Here is a 17574-nt window from a genome sequence, read left to right as displayed (position 1 = left end):
TACACGCCCGCCCAGTTCATGACGTCAGTCCCCGACGGATCGGGCAGTGTGTATGCACAGCACACTGCCCGATCCGTCCATAGATCTATCAATTGATCGGCAGATATATCTGTCAGTGTGTACCCACCTTTAGAATAAATCTGAGATGTCTGCTTTTGGTCCATGGACCGGCTGAGGAATGAAGCTGTAACATAGAAACGTGGCGCACTGATAACTGCAACAAAGTGCAGAGTAGCCTGAGACCCACGTGACTTCACCATGAAGATGGAGGAGCTGGGTATCTGGAGAAATGCGGGATGTTTGGCTGCATAGCATTGGGAATCTGTCCCACGCAGCTGGATGAACCTCATGTTATTACAGTGGGGCTTGTGGACAGATAGGTGGGGGAGCACACACGGGGTGGGGCCTTATCTTGTGCCTGAGAGAGCATTGAAGGAGTGGGTCAATGGCGGCTCTAGAGGTGGGGCTGCAGCACAGTCCACAGTTCAAATAGGGGAGCAACACCAACTGCCAGTGAGTCAGTTTGGGATGACAGTTGGTTCCAGTTGGTGTGTCTCCCCTGGACTGTGCTGCAGCCCCACCTCTGAAGCGGCCACTGGTGGGGGGCATACCCATGGTAGGCCCTGCTGCAGGATGTCACTGCTGCTAATGGGAGCTGAAAGCCGGAGGTGTGTGCACATGTGAGACACTCAGTGTGCGTGACTGGATCGACCAGCCTGTAAAATGGGATTTTATAGGCGACAACTGGGTGGTTACTGGCCATCTCATGGGAGTACTGGTGGCGTGTAGCCCAATCTTATGCTTGTTTAATGCAAATGGGGGACGCCTGTTTCAGGGAAAGAAGTGGACGGTGCGAGGCATACGCATGTAGATGGACAGATACTCACATACATGGCCAGATACTCACGTAGATGGAGAGATACTTATGTAGATGGAGAGATACTCGCTTAGACGGACATATACTCACATAGAAGGACACATACTCACGTAGATGGACAGAATTTGCAGAGGTCTGCGAACAGATAGTCGCCGCTCTGAGAGAGTGAAAATCCGCCCCGTGCAAGTGTGCCAAGGTATGTGTACGCCGTGCGAAAACTTCACCAGACAGCGGACATCTGCAAATCACTTCGCAACTCACTCACCATCTAATGATTTTCCAGTCTGTGCAGTGTGTGCGCAGCCCAGAACTTACTCCTACAGTGTGATACAAACAGGCTGATCGGGCCGGAGCTGACGTCGAACACCCTCCCAGAAAACGGCCAGTTACCACCAACAAACGTCCTCTTCCTGACAATCACCTTGCGTACACCTAGTGATCGTAATTTTCGCACCATTCTGTCGCTGTTTGGTGACGTGCCTGCACATTGCGGTGCATACGCATGCGTAGTCATTTGATAATCGGCCGCTGAGCGAATTCGCACAACGGCGATCAGGTCTGAATCAGGCCCATAGATAGATATTCGCATAGACGCCCATATACAGATGTGTCCTCTTACATCCTTGCTGCAGTCACGCTAAACAGCTCTTCAAGTCGCACCATGGCAGTGCGAGACTCTGTAGTGCCATGCATCTTTGTTTGCATTTTATGCCGCGAAAATGCATTTTAGTCACAAATAGTAATGCAATATGACTCACAAGCAGATCGTGCTGATTAAAATGATATGCAGCATGCCTATATTCTGTCTGTAATTGCGCCTGTATCTGCATCCAAAATGCCACATTACAGTAATTTCCAGGAAAACACTGTAGCATAGGATTTGGTATGCAGATACAGTCACAGTCACACACAGAATATATAGGCATGCTGCATATCATTTTAATCAGCATGATCTGCTTGTGCATTCTGACAAGTCGGGTTTCCCGACTTGTCGGAAAAAATGGGGGCGTAATTAATAGGTGGGAACCTCTTCCGACCTAAAACTGTCGGAAGCTGCCGTCTTTCCGACAAGATGGCAGCTTCCGACAGTTATTGAATATATCCCTGAGTCTCTGAATCTGTACATTAATTGCTACAATGTAGCAGCTGCAGCTTTTTTCTAACAAAGGCCCCCATTTATCAAGCCTTGGAGAGTGATAAATAGCACGGTGATAAAGTACCAACCAATCAGCTCCTAACTGTCATGTTACAGTCTGGGTTTGAAAATGACAGTTAGGAACTGATTGGTTGGTACTTTAGCACTGTGCTATTTATCACTCTCCCAAGTCTTGATAAATCTGGGACGAAGTTCTGTTCTGCTCTGTATACAGACTCAGTCACACACAATATACAAGTGTCATATATCAAATTATACAGCACAGTCTCCTCATGCGTCCTACTCACACTGCATTGTGACTAAGGTACATTTTCAGCAATAAAAGACGCTTGATGTTAGCAGAGCTGCAGGGGACCTGGCGGCTCACTGAGGCCAGACATCTTGCGCAGCATGGCGTATTGCGGCTGGATGTATGAGGACGCATCTGTAATTGAAGCTCATTAAACGCCTGTTAATTGCATAACAACAGTTGAAGCTGCTTGTAGAGTTACTCCGTACTAATTCCCCCTCATGGCTCATATACCATTATATCAGCTTTGTATTTTATGGTCCCTTAAAATTGGCAATAAAATGTGTACAGAGTAACAGGGAGATCAGGGGAACTGCGAGACTGTGCTGGGAGCGTTCCACAAGCCTTACACTAATCTGCTGCGTGTGTTGCCGGTCACTGGCAGCTAATTACACCTCTCACCTAACCATTCCCTCCAGAGCACACTGCTCCCTGCTTTCCTACACATTGTCACATTGCTGAGATACAACACAGTCTTATCTCTGTTACCATAATAATAAGGTTACTATAGCCTGCAGGTCACTATAGACTGCGGGTCACTATAGACTGCAGGTCACCATAGACTGCGGGTCACTATAGACTGCGGGTTACTATAGACTGCAGGTCACTATAGACTGCGGGTTACTATACACTGCAGGTCACTATAAACTGCAGGTTACTATAGACTGCGGGTCACTATAGACTGCAGGTCACTATAGAGTGCAGGTTACTACTGAGTGCAGGTTACTACTGAGTGCAGGTTACTACTGAGTGCAGGTTACTATAGAGTGCAGGTTACTATAGAGTGCAGGTTACTATAGAGTGCAGGTACCTATAGACTGCAGGTACCTATAGACTGCAGGTCACTATAGACTGTAGGATACTATAGACTGCCGGTCTCTATAGACTGCCGGTCACTATAGACTGTAGGTTACGATAGCTTCAGGTCCCTAAAATCTGCAGGTCACTATAGACTGCAGGTCACTATAGACTGCAGGTTACAATAGACTGTAGGTTACGATAGCTTCAGGTCACAATTGACTGCAGGTTACTATAGAGTGCAGGTTACTATAGAGTGCAGGTTACTATAGAGTGCAGGTTACTATAGTCTGCAGGTCACTAAAATCTGCAGGTCACTAAAATCTGCAGGTCATTATAGACTGTAGGTCACTATAGTCTGCAGGTTACGATAGACTGCATGTCACGATAGGCAGCAGGTCACTATAGACTGCAGGTCATGATAGACTGCAGGTCACTATAGTCTGCAGGTCACTATAGTCTGCAGGTCACTATAGTCTGCAGGTCACGATAGACTGCAGGTCACGATAGACTGCAGGTCACGATAGACTGCAGGATACTATAGACTGTAGGTCACTATGGACTGCCGGTCTCTATAGACTGCCGGTCTCTATAGACTGCAGGTTACGATAGACTGCAGGTCACTATAGACTGCAGGTTTCTATAGACTGCTGGTCACTATAGTCTGCAGGTTACTATACACTGCTGGTCACTATAGACTTGAGGTTACTATAGACTGCAGGGGACATTTGTCATAAAAAGGTCCAAATGAATCTGTTCATCAGTCGCATACATACAGTAGGTACATTATTCCATTGTACCTGTATATGTATAGCTACTTACTAACTCTCCTGTGGCAGCTTCTGGTGATATCACCGCTACATCACTTTGGGGGAGATTTATCAAAGCTTGGAGAGAGATAAGGCAGAGAGAGATAATGTACCAGGCAATCAGCTCCTAACTGCCGTGTTACAGGCTGTGTTTCAAAAATGACAGTTAGGAGCTGATTGGTTGGGAGTTTAGCGATCTCCACTTTGATATATCACCCCCTTTGTCCTAAACGTCACCCATTGAGGGAGATATATCACAACCTAAAGAGGACAAGAGGAGGTGTTGTCCGCAGCATCCAATCAGATTCTACCTATCGGTTATGTAGTGCTTCCTATAAAATTATAGCTAAAATCTGCTTGGTTGCTAAGGGCAACGCCTCCACATCTCCTCTTCTGAAGATGAGATAGTTCTCCCCCATTGTCTGCACACAGTAGAAGCAGCCATTTTGTGGCCTGCACCAGGGGTGCTTTAAGAGAGGAGGAGGCCCGGGTGCAGCCTCCTCCGCTCGGATCCCCTCCTTTCTGCTGTCAGTGGAGAGTGTGCACCGTGTGTCACCACACCTGGTGACGCCTCTGCTGCTGACTTAACGGTCAGTTAGAATTTGGAGGTGGACATAGGCTGATTAATAGCAAGAGATATTATAATGAAATGTATTATGGTTTGTATGCTGCTAATTCCTCCGATCACATGCAATTGCTATATTAAACTAGACTTTAATGCTGTAAAATGGGGAGTGAATTCTATCATTAAGGAACAATGACCTGACCGAGACATTTTGAACCCATAAATTTAGTACCTACAGGTTTGCAAAAACATTGAATTTTTTCATATATTTCTCATGGTTCCTTCAGGGCAAATGTTATTGGTGATGGGACGATGGCTTCTATATTAATGCCGTGCAGGTTCATACTGATCCCATGTTGCTGTAGCTGTTATGTTTTTTTTTTTTTTTGTGCAGTCTGAAACTAGAGTGTATATTGTATATAGATTGTTTTACTAAATAGTTATTCTTGGTTTCAGGTAATGGTTATACTTTGGCCCCATTTCCGCTTGCTAGAGGGACTCGTCGTGGTTGTCCTCTGTCCCCGGCCCTCTTTGCTATTGAGCCCCTGGAGTGTCTTTTGCGCACTGATCCTGATGTCTGTGGTCTCAGAGCTGGGGTGGTGGAGGATGTTGTAGCATTATCTGCTTATTCTTAGCAGACGCTGATGACTCTTTGGAGTCAGTATTTTGTAAAGGCCTATGTGGTTTTCTCTGGGTTACTTATTAATTGGGATAAGTCCAACATGTTTCCTATATCAGGCAATTTACCAGACGTTGAGCAATCCCTTTGTCCCTTACAGTGGACTTTACGGTTTAAGTACCTGGGGGTGTGGATTACGCTTCAAGCCTCGGATTACGTGACTCAAAATATAGATCCCGTTACATCTCATTTCAGAGTACGAGCCCATACATGAAAGAAATTGCCCCTGACTGTTGTGGGTTGCGTTAACCTATTAAAAATGTCCATCCAACCTAAACACCTATATCACCTGCAGCACTCTCCTGTTTACATTCCTAAAAAAGTGTTTCCTGGTATCAACAGTATACGAATTTCCTTTATTTGGGGGAATACGCCAGCTAGGGTTGCCATCAAAGCCTGATACAAGTCTAAGGCGTCAGGTGGTTTAGGCCTCCCCAGTCTCAGGTAGTATTACATTGCCCCACAATTGGTTCACCTGACTAGCTGGACCCGTGAGACTGAGGGTTCAACTTTGGTGGGATATTTGGCCAAGCGGGTGGGGTCCTCCCTTTCTGCTATGCAATTTCTGCTTTCTGGCTCCTCTCCTCCTGGTCTTCCTCCTTTACTTCAACAAGCCCCATTGGTTTGGCGATATGCCCACCCTCTATTCAGCTGGTCCGACTCTGATGCTGATTCCCCTCTATGGTTTAACACTTTCTGAACTGCATAAAATCTCCTCAGATAATATTTGGGTGCTGAATAGATAGTTGCACCTACGGCAAGCGGTGCAGGCTCCAATTGTGTGTACCCCTCCCGCTCTGTCACCCTACCCAGTTTTCTCTAACGTCCTAGTGGATGCTGGGGACTCCGTCAGGACCATGGGGAATAGCGGGCTCCGCAGGAGACAGGGCACATCTAAAAAAGCTTTTAGGTCACATGGTGCGTACTGGCTCCTCCCCCTATGACCCTCCTCCAAGCCTCAGTTAGGTTTTTGTGCCCGTCCGAGAGGGTGCAATCTAGGTGGCTCTCTTAAAGAGCTGTTTAGAAAAGTTTTTTTTTAGGTTTCAATCTCAGTGATTCCTGCTGGCAACAGGATCACTGCATCGAGGGACTTAGGGGAGAGATTTCCAACTCACCTGCGTGCAGGATGGATTGGAGTCTTAGGCTACTGGACACTTAGCTCCAGAGGGAGTCGGAACACAGGTCAGCCTGGGGTTCGTCCCGGAGCCGCGCCGCCGATCCCCCTTACAGACGCTGAAGAGACGGCAGAACGGAGGTCCGGAAAACAGGCGGCAGAAGACTCCACAGTCTTCATGAAGGTAGCGCACAGCACTGCAGCTGTGCGCCATTGTTGTCACACGGCTCACTGACTCAGTCACGGAGGGTGCAGGGCGCTGCTGGGGGCGCCCTGGGCAGCAATATAATTACCTTTAGTGGCAAAATAAATACATCACATATACCCATTAAGGCTATATGTATGTATTTTGACCCAGGCCAGTTTCTTAAAAACCGGGAGAAAAATCCCGCCGAAAAAGGGGCGGAGCTTATTCTCCTCAGCACTCAGCGCCATTTTCCTGCTCAGCTCCGCTGGTGAGGAAGGCTCCCAGGACTCTCCCCTGCACTGCACTACAGAAACAGGGTAACAAAGAGAAGGGGGGCATAAATTGGCGATATTTATATATTAAGAGCGCATATATAGTAAACAACACCTTCTAGGGTTGTTTATATACATTTATAGCGCTTTTGGTGTGTGCTGGCAAACTCTCCCTCTGTCTCCCCAAAGGGCTAAGGGGTCCTGTCTTCGATTAGAGCATTCCCTGTGTGGCTGCTGTGTGTCGGTACGTGTGTGTCGACATGTATGAGGACGATGTTGGTGTGGAGGCAGAGCAATTGCCGATGATGGTAATGTCACCCCCTAGGGAGTCGACACCGGAATGGATGGCTTTAGTTATGGAATTACGTGATAATGTCAGCACACTACAAAAGTCAGTTGACGAAATAAGACGCCCGGCAAACCAGTTAGTACCGGTTCAGGCGTCTCAGACACCGTCAGGGGCTGTAAAACGTCCTTTACCTCAGTCAGTCGACACGGGTACCGACACAGATGAATCTAGTGTCGACGGTGAAGAAACAAACGTATTTTCCAATAGGGCCACACGTTATATGATCACGGCAATGAAGGAGGCGTTGCAGATCTCTGATACTGCTGGTACCTCAAAAAGGGGTATTATGTGGGGGGTGAAAAAACTACCTGTATTTTTCCCAGAATCAGAGGAATTGAATGATGTGTGTGATGAAGCGTGGGTTACCCCCGATAGAAAATTGCTAATTTCAAAGAAGTTATTGGCATTATACCCTTTCCCACCAGAGGTTAGGGCGCGCTGGGAAACACCCCCTAAGGTGGATAAGGCGCTCACACGTTTATCAAAGCAAGTGGCGTTGCCGTCTCCTGATACGGCCGCCCTCAAGGATCCAGCAGATAGGAGGCTGGAAACTACACTGAAGAGTATATACACACATACTGGTGTTATACTGCGACCGGCAATAGCCTCAGCCTGGATGTGCAGTGCTGGGGTAGTGTGGTTGGATTCTCTGACTGAAAATATTGAGACCCTGGATAGGGACAGTATTTTATTGACTCTAGAGCAATTAAAGGATGCTTTTCTTTATATGCGAGATGCTCAGAGGGATGTTTGTACTCTAGCATCAAGAGTAAGCGCGATGTCCATATCTGCCAGAAGAAGTTTATGGACGCGACAGTGGTCAGGTGATGCGGATTCCAAGAGGCATATGGAAGTATTGCCATATAAAGGAGAGGAATTGTTTGGGGTCGGTCTTTCGGACCTGGTGACCACGGCAACTGCCGGCAAATCCACCTTTTTACCTCAGACCCCTTCACAACAGAAAAAGACACCGTCTTTTCAGCCGCAGTCCTTTCGCTCCTATAAAATGCGACCAAAAGGACAGTCTTATCTGCCGAGAGGCAGAGGAAAGGGTAAGAAAGGGCAGCACGCAGCCCCTGCCCAGGAAAAGAAGCCCGCCCCGGCTTCTACAAAGCCATCAGCATGACGCTGGGGCTTTACAAGCGGACTCAGGAACGGTGGGGGGTCGACTCAAGATTTTCAGCAATCAATGGGCTCACTCACAAGTGGACCCGTGGGTCCTGCAGATAATATCTCAGGGTTACATGCTGGAGTTCGAAAGGTTTCCCCCTCGCCGGTTCCTAAAGTCTGCTTTACCAACGTCTCCCTCAGAAAGGACGTCGGTTTTGGAAGCCATTCACAAGCTGTATTCTCAGCAGGTGATAGTCAAGGTACCCCTCCTACAACAGGGAAAGGGGTATTATTCCACTCTATTTGTGGTACCGAAACCGGACGGTTCGGTAAGGCCTATTCTAAATCTGAAATCCTTGAACCTGTACATACAGAAATTCAAGTTCAAGATGGAGTCACTCAGGGCAGTGATAGCGAATCTGGAAGAAGGAGACTTCATGGTGTCCTTGGACATAAAAGATGCTTATCTACATGTCCCGATTTACCCCTCACACCAAGGGTATCTCAGGTTCGTGATACAAGACTGTCATTATCAGTTTCAAACGCTGCCGTTTGGTTTGTCCACGGCCCCTCGGGTCTTTACCAAGGTAAGGACCGAAATGATGGTTCTTCTACGAAGAAAAGGCGTATTAATTATCCCATACTTGGACGATCTCCTGATAAGGGCAAAGTCCAGAGAACAGCTGGAAGTCGGTGTGGCGCTAACACAAGTAGTGCTTTAGCAACACGGGTGGATTCTAAATCTTCCAAAATCTCAATTGACCCCGACAACGCATCTGTTGTTCCTGGGTATGATTCTGGACACGGTTCAGAAAAAGGTATTTCTCCCGGAAGAGAAAGCAAGGGAGTTATCCGAACTTGTCAGGAACCTCCTAAAACCAGGAACTGTGTCAGTACATCAATGCACAAGAGTCCTGGGAAAGATGGTGGCTTCGTACGAAGCGACTCCATTCGGCAGATTCCATGCACGGACATTTCAGTGGGATCTGCTGGACAAATGGTCCGGATCGCATCTGCACATGCATCAGCGGATAACACTGTCACCGAGAACAAGGTTGTCTCTCCTGTGGTGGTTGCAGACTGCCCATCTGTTAGTGGGCCGCAGATTCGGCATACAGGACTGGGTCCTGGTGACTACGGATGCCAGCCTACGAGGTTGGGGAGCAGTCACAAAGGGAAGAAACTTCCAGGGCGTGTGGTCAAACCTGGAGACGTCTCTTCACATAAATATACTGGAGCTAAGAGCGATCTACAATGCTCTAAGTCTGGCAAAACCGCTGCTTCAGGGTCAGCCGGTGTTGATCCAGTCCGACAACATCACGGCAGTCGCCCACGTAAACCGACAAGGCGGCACGAGAAGCAGGAGTGCAATGGCAGAAGCTGCAAGGATTCTGCGCTGGGCGGAGAATCATGTCATAGCACTGTCAGCAGTGTTCATCCCGGGAGTGGACAACTGGGAAGCAGATTTCCTCAGCAGACACGACCTTCACCCGGGAGAGTGGGGACTTCATCCAGAAGTTTTCCACATGATTGTGAACCGTTGGGAAAAACCAAAGGTGGACATGATGGCGTCTCGCCTCAACAAAAAATTGGACAGGTATTGCGCCAGGTCAAGAGACCCTCAGGCAATAGCTGTGGACGCTCTGGTAACACCGTGGGTGTACCAGTCAGTGTATGTGTTCCCTCCTCTGCCTCTCATACCAAAGGTACTGAGAATTATACGGAAAAGAGGAGTAAGAACGATACTGGTGGCTCCGGACTGGCCAAGAAGAACTTGGTATCCGGAACTTCAAGAGATGCTCACGGAGGATCCGTGGCCTCTACCTCTAAGAAGGGATCTGCTTCAGCAGGGACCTTGTATGTTCCAAGACTTACCGCGTCTGCGTTTGACGGCATGGCGGTTGAACGCCGGATTCTAAAAGAAAAGGGCATTCCAGAGGAAGTTATTCCTACCTTGATTAAGGCTAGAAAGGAAGTGACTGTACAACATTATCACCGCATTTGGCGAAAATATGTTGCGTGGTGTGAGGCCAAGAAGGCTCCAACGGAAGAATTTCAATTGGGTCGATTCTTACATTTCCTGCAAGCAGGATTGTCTATGGGCCTAAAATTGGGGTCCATTAAAGTTCAAATTTCGGCCTTATCAATTTTCTTCCAGAAGGAATTGGCGTCAGTGCCTGAAGTACAAACTTTTGTCAAAGGTGTACTACATATACAACCCCCAATAGTGCCTCCAGTGGCACCGTGGGATTTGAACGTGGTTCTAAATTTTCTCAAATCTCATTGGTTTGAGCCGTTAAAATCGGTAGAATTAAAATACCTTACATGGAAGGTAACCATGCTGTTGGCCCTGGCTTCTGCCAGGAGAGTTTCAGAGTTGGCAGCTTTGTCATACAAGAGCCCATATCTGATATTCCATTCGGACAGGGCAGAATTGAGGACACGTCCTCAATTTCTCCCTAAGGTGGTTTCGGCATTTCACTTAAACCAGCCTATTGTGGTGCCTGCGGCTACTAGCGACTTGGAGGACTCCAAGTTACTGGACGTTGTCAGAGCATTAAAAATATATATTTCAAGGACAGCTGGAGTCAGAAAAACTGACTCGTTGTTTACATTGTATGCACCCAACAAGATGGGTGCTCCTGCGTCTAAACAGACGATTGCACGTTGGATCTGTAGCACAATCCAACTTGCACATTCTGTGGCAGGCGTGCCACAGCCTAAATCTGTAAAGGCCCACTCCACAAGGAAGGTGGGCTCATCTTGGGCGGCTGCCCGAGGGGTCTCGGCATTACAACTTTGCCGAGCAGCTACGTGGTCAGGGGAGAACACGTTTGTAAAATTTTACAAATTTGATACTCTGGCTAAAGAGGACCTGGAGTTTTCTCATTCGGTGCTGCAGAGTCATCCGCACTCTCCCGCCCGTTTGGGAGCTTTGGTATAATCCCCATGGTCCTGACGGAGTCCCCAGCATCCACTAGGACGTTAGAGAAAATAAGAATTTACTTACCGATAATTCTATTTCTCATAGTCCGTAGTGGATGCTGGGCGCCCATCCCAAGTGCGGATTGTCTGCAATGCTTGTACATAGTTATTGTTACAAAATCGGGTTATTACTGTTGTTGTGAGCCATCTTTTCAGAGGCTACTTCGTTTTGTTATCATACTGTTAACTGGGTTCAGATCACAAGTTGTACGGTGTGATTGGTGTGGCTGGTATGAGTCTTACCCGGGATTCAAGATCCTTCCTTATTGTGTACGCTCGTCCGGGCACAGTACCTAACTGAGGCTTGGAGGAGGGTCATAGGGGGAGGAGCCAGTACGCACCATGTGACCTAAAAGCTTTTTTAGATGTGCCCTGTCTCCTGCGGAGCCCGCTATTCCCCATGGTCCTGACGGAGTCCCCAGCATCCACTACGGACTATGAGAAATAGAATTATCGGTAAGTAAATTCTTATTATATTATTGGTTGGGCTCTAGGGGTCAAATTTCCACAAGTTTATGCTACACTCAATGCCAAACTCTTCCAAGGCCTCCTTGATCCCCTCAAACTTAAAAGGGAGACGGATATAGGTTCACTCTAAAGAACACTGGGTGCAAATCCTGGGTTCTAATAAATATATCACTCCCTGCGTTAGATACCAGTCAGTGTTTTTTTATATTCTCCACAGAGTACTGGTGTCCCCCCCCCCCTGGGGGAAATTTGGGGTGATATTCTATCTACGGACCCCTCTCTTCCTCCACTATCACATATAATCTGTCTACCTGGTTTAGATTTAGAGGAGACACATTCCCTGGTGCTTTACCGCTATACTTTATGCCTTACCACCATGGCTAAGGTGATTGCGGCGAGGTCCTGGTTTGCATCTAATCCCCCTGACCCTTATAAATGGAGAGCCTTAGTTTGTGATGTGGCTAAACACGAAAGGCAGCTATTTAAAAGCCTCAGCTCTGTCTTAGTTCCATGATAAGTGGGATAGATGGTGTCTTTCCAGGCTGGGTAGGGGAGAGGGATCATCGAGGGACTCCTGGACTACCTGTATTATTACAGTGTCCAGGTTGTGGTGGTGTGTCTCCTTGGCGGCTTTCAACATCTTGTTAACACCTCGTCTGTTCCTGAGGTGTCTCTAATTAAATTTGCACTTTTTTTTTCTTTCGACGATTTATTTATTTGTGTCACTGTTTGTCTCTGTGTACTTTGTAGTACCCGTAACTGGTTTCTAGCTGCAATGCACTGTTTGCACTTGTGTTCTGTGTACTTTGCTGATGATGCGGGAGGCAGTCAATTTACTGGCTGTCGGGATTCTGCCTGTCAGGATACCGATGCGGAAATCCAGACACCCGGTGAAATAGCGGCGGTCAGAATCCCGACCGCAGGCTGGAATCCCCACTTGAGCAGTGGTCCACACCACCACCCAGGGGGGAATATAACCCTGTAGCAAGCAAAGGTCACCACCGGGCCCAAAGCGTGGCGAGCCCGCGAGGGGACACGCTGCCCTCACCGCTGGTATCACGGCTCTCGGAAAAACCCGGCGTCGGTCTCCTGACAGACAGCAATGATATCATACTGATCCCATGACGGTATGGTTGTTGTTTTGTTTGTTTTGTATTGTTTACTAAAAATGTAAATAAAAAATACCTGATTTAAAAAAAAAAGTTATTGTTGGGGACAGTAATTCTCATCATTGTTTGGAATTTAATAACTACAGTACCTTACTTTGGCGATATTAAACCGGCAACAATAGGGGTGCCACCGGTGACGGACAATGCAGACTGACAGGAATAATATAAGCGTCTGTTTCCTGTAACTAGCAGAAGTGTCGCTCTTTGGACAGCGTGTACTGTGACCTGACAAGCTGCGCTTGGGGGCCGGGGGTCACCTTGTGCATGACACAGGCAAGAATGTGTGTTTCGTAGTATTATCTCTGGCTGTTATATTTGTACTAGGTAACGAGAAGGGTTTCCCTGCGTGCACATGAAGGCTCCCCCCACAGCTAGAGAAGGGTGGTCTCAACCAAATATGATTAATGCCAAGGAGCAAGCAGCAGCCTACTTAGAGAAGACGCCAGGTGCAGCGGAGGATTCTCCCGCCGTTACTCTCCGTCACCCTGAACAGAAAGCCATAGAGACAATACATTATGTTCCGTTAAATCTGAATGCTGCAATGGATGTAAGAAAACAAATACCCTCCGTGGGCTGCTGTGATAAAAGGTAGTGCTCAGGTGTGTCCTGATGGGTTTTTGGCATCAGTGGATATTTCTCTAACGTCCTAGTGGATGCTGGGGACTCCGTCAGGACCATGGGGAATAGCGGCTCCGCAGGAGACAGGGCACATCTAAAGAAAGCTTTTAGGATCACATGGTGTGTACTGGCTCCTCCCCCTATGACCCTCCTCCAAGCCTCAGTTAGGTTTTTGTGCCCGTCCGAGCAGGGTGCAATCTAGGTGGCTCTCCTAAAGAGCTGCTTAGAAAAAGTTTTTTTAGGTTTTAAATCTCAGTGAGTCCTGCTGGCAACAGGCTCACTGCATCGAGGGACTTAGGGGAGAGATTTTCAACTCACCTGCGTGCAGGATGGATTGGAGTCTTAGGCTACTGGACATAGCTTCAGAGGGAGTCGGAACACAGGTCATCCTGGGGTTCGTCCCGGAGCCGCGCCGCCGACCCCCCTTACAGATGCTGAAGATCGGAGGTCCGGAAACAGGCGGCAGAAGACTCTTCAGTCTTCATGAAGGTAGCGCACAGCACGGCAGCTGTGCGCCATTGTTGCTACACACTTCTCACTGACCAGTCACGGAGGGTGCAGGGCGCTGCTGGGGGCGCCCTGGGCAGCAATATTAAATACCTTTTAGTGGCAAAGAATACATCACATATAGCCATTAAGGCTATATGTATGTATTTAACCCAGGCCAGTTTTCTCAAAACCCGGGAGAAAAGCCTGCCGAAAAGGGGGCGGAGCTTATTCTCCTCAGCACTCAGCGCCATTTTCCTGCTCAGCTCCGCTGTGAGGAAGGCTCCCAGGACTCTCCCCTGCACTGCACTACAGAAACAGGGTAACAAAGAGAAGGGGGGCATAAATTGGCGATATTTATATATTAAAAGCGCTTATAACAAAAACAACACCTTTTAGGGTTGTTTATATACATTTATAGCGCTTTTGGTGTGTGCTGGCAAACTCTCCCTCTGTCTCCCCAAAGGGCTAAGGGGGTCCTGTCTTCGATTAGAGCATTCCCTGTGTGGCTGCTGTGTGTCGGTACGTGTGTGTCGACATGTATGAGGACGATGTTGGTGTGGAGGCAGAGCAATTGCCGGTAATGGTGATGTCACCCCCTAGGGAGTCGACACCGGAATGGATGGCTTTAGTTATGGAATTACGTGATAATGTTAGTACATTACAAAAGTCAGTAGACGAAATGAGACGGCCGGAAAACCAGTCAGTACCGGCTCAGGCGTCTCAGACACCGTCAGGGGCCGTAAAACGTCCCTTACCTCAGTCAGTCGACACGGGTACCGACAGATGAATCTAGTGTCGACGGTGAAGAAACAAACGTATTTTCCAACAGGGCCACACGTTATATGATCACGGCAATGAAGGAGGCTTTGCAGATCTCTGATACTGCTGGTACCTCAAAAAGGGGTATTATGTGGGGGGTGAAAAAACTACCTGTATTTTTCCCAGAATCAGAGGAATTGAATGACGTGTGTGATGAAGCGTGGGTTAACCCAGATAGAAAACTGCTAATTTCTAAGAAGTTATTGGCATTATACCCTTTCCCACCAGAGGTTAGGAAGCGCTGGGAAACACCCCCTAGGGTGGATAAGGCGCTCACACGTTTATCAAAGCAAGTGGCGTTGCCGTCTCCTGATACGGCCGCCCTCAAGGAACTACCCTGAAAAGTATATACACTCATACTGGTGTTATACTGCGACCGGCAATAGCCTCAGCCTGGATGTGCAGTGCTGGGGTAGTGTGGTTGGATTCCCTGACTGAAAATATTGATACCCTGGATAGGGACAGTATTTTATTGACTCTAGAGCAATTAAAGGATGCGTTTCTTTATATGCGAGATGCTCAGAGGGATATTTGTACTCTAGCATCAAGAGTAAGTGCGATGTCCATATCTGCCAGAAGAAGTTTATGGACGCGACAGTGGTCAGGTGATGCGGATTCCAAAAGGCATATGGAAGTATTGCCATATAAAGGAGAGGAATTATTTGGGGTCGGTCTATCGGATCTGGTGGCCACGGCAACTGCCGGCAAATCCACTTTTTTACCTCAGACCCCCTCCCAACAGAAAAAGACACCGTCTTTTCAGCCGCAGTCCTTTCGCTCCTATAAAAACAAGCGAGCAAAAGGACAGTCTTATCTGCCGCGAGGCAGAGGAAAGGGTAAGAGAGGGCAGCAAGCAGCCCCTGCCCAGGACCAGAAGCCCGCCCCGGGTTCTACAAAGCCATCAGCATGACGCTGGGGCTTTACAAGCGGACTCAGGAGCGGTGGGGGGTCGACTAAAGATTTTCAGCAATCAGTGGGCTCGCTCACAGGTGGACCCGTGGATCCTGCAGATAGTATCTCAGGGTTACATGTTGGAGTTCGAAAGGTCTCCCCCTCGCCGGTTCCTAAAGTCTGCTTTACCAACGTCTCCCTCAGAAAGGACGACGGTATTGGAAGCCATTCACAAGCTGTATTCTCAGCAGGTGATAGTCAAGGTACCCCTCCTACAACAGGGAAAGGGGTATTATTCCACACTATTTGTGGTACCGAAGCCGGACGGTTCGGTAAGACCTATTCTAAATCTGAAATCCTTGAACCTGTACATACAGAAATTCAAGTTCAAGATGGAGTCACTCAGAGCAGTGATAGCGAATCTGGAAGAAGGGGACTTCATGGTGTCCCTGGACATAAAAGATGCTTATCTGCATGTCCCAATTTACCCCTCACACCAAGGGTATCTCAGGTTCGTGATACAAGACTGTCATTATCAGTTTCAAACGCTGCCGTTTGGTTTGTCCACGGCCCCTCGGGTCTTTACCAAGGTAATGACCGAAATGATGGTTCTTCTACGAAGAAAAGGCGTATTAATTATCCCTTACTTGGACGATCTCCTGATAAGGGCAAAGTCCAGAGAACAGCTGGAAGTCGGTGTAGCACTAACCCAAGTAGTGCTTCAGCAACACGGGTGGATTCTGAATCTTCCAAAATCTCAATTGACCCCGACAACACGTCTGTTGTTCCTGGGAATGATTCTGGACACGGTTCAGAAAAAGGTGTTTCTCCCGGAGGAGAAAGCAAGGGAGTTATCCGAACTGGTCAGGAACCTCCTAAAACCAGGAACTGTGTCAGTACATCAATGCACAAGAGTCCTGGGAAAGATGGTGGCTTCTTACGAAGCAATTCCATTCGGCAGATTCCATGCACGAACATTTCAGTGGGATCTGCTGGACAAATGGTCCGGATCGCATCTGCACATGCATCAGCGGATAACACTGTCACCAAGAACAAGGTTGTCTCTCCTGTGGTGGTTGCAGAGTGCCCATCTGTTAGAGGGCCGCAGGTTCGGCATACAGGACTGGGTCCTGGTGACTACGGATGCCAGCCTACGGGGCTGGGGAGCAGTCACACAGGGAAGAAACTTCCAGGGTGTATGGTCAGACCTGGAGACGTCTCTTCACATAAATATACTGGAGCTAAGAGCGATATACAATGCTCTAAGCTTGGCAAAACCGCTGCTTCAGGGTCAGCCGGTGTTGATCCAGTCGGACAACATCACGGCAGTCGCCCACGTAAACAGACAAGGCGGCACGAGAAGCAGAAGAGCAATGACAGAAGCTGCAAGGATTCTTCGCTGGGCGGAAAATCATGTCATAGCACTGTCAGCAGTGTTCATCCCGGGAGTGGACAACTGGGAAGCAGACTTCCTCAGCAGACACGACCTTCACCCGGGAGAGTGGGGACTTCATCCGGAAGTTTTCCACATGATTGTGAACCGTTGGGAAAAACCAAAGGTGGATATGATGGCGTCTCGCCTCAACAAAAAACTGGACAGATATTGCGCCAGGTCAAGAGATCCTCAGGCAATAGCTGTGGACGCTCTGGTAACACCATGGGTGTACCAGTCAGTGTATGTGTTTCCTCCTCTGCCTCTCATACCAAAGGTACTGAGAATTATTCGGAAAAGGGGAGTAAGAACAATACTAGTGGCTCCGGATTGGCCAAGAAGAACTTGGTATCCGGAACTTCAAGAGATGCTCACGGAGGATCCGTGGCCTCTACCTCTAAGAAGGGATCTGCTTCAGCAGGGACCTTGTATGTTCCAAGACTTACCGCGACTGCGTTTGACGGCATGGCGGTTGAACGCCGGATTCTAAAAGAAAAG

The 17574-nt window shown here is 48.2% G+C and overlaps 1 protein-coding gene across 2 annotated transcripts in view; it reads left to right on the top strand.

Annotated features, from left to right (window-relative positions):
• Nucleotides 1–17574, top strand: part of RCAN2 (regulator of calcineurin 2) — a 221484-nt gene that overhangs the window by 29195 nt on the left and 174715 nt on the right. The gene's annotated exons all lie outside the window — the stretch shown is intronic.

Source organism: Pseudophryne corroboree, chromosome 4, assembly GCF_028390025.1.
Source record: "Pseudophryne corroboree isolate aPseCor3 chromosome 4, aPseCor3.hap2, whole genome shotgun sequence".
Lineage (NCBI taxonomy): Eukaryota > Metazoa > Chordata > Amphibia > Anura > Myobatrachidae > Pseudophryne > Pseudophryne corroboree.
This window is presented reverse-complemented; position numbering and strand designations above follow the sequence as displayed.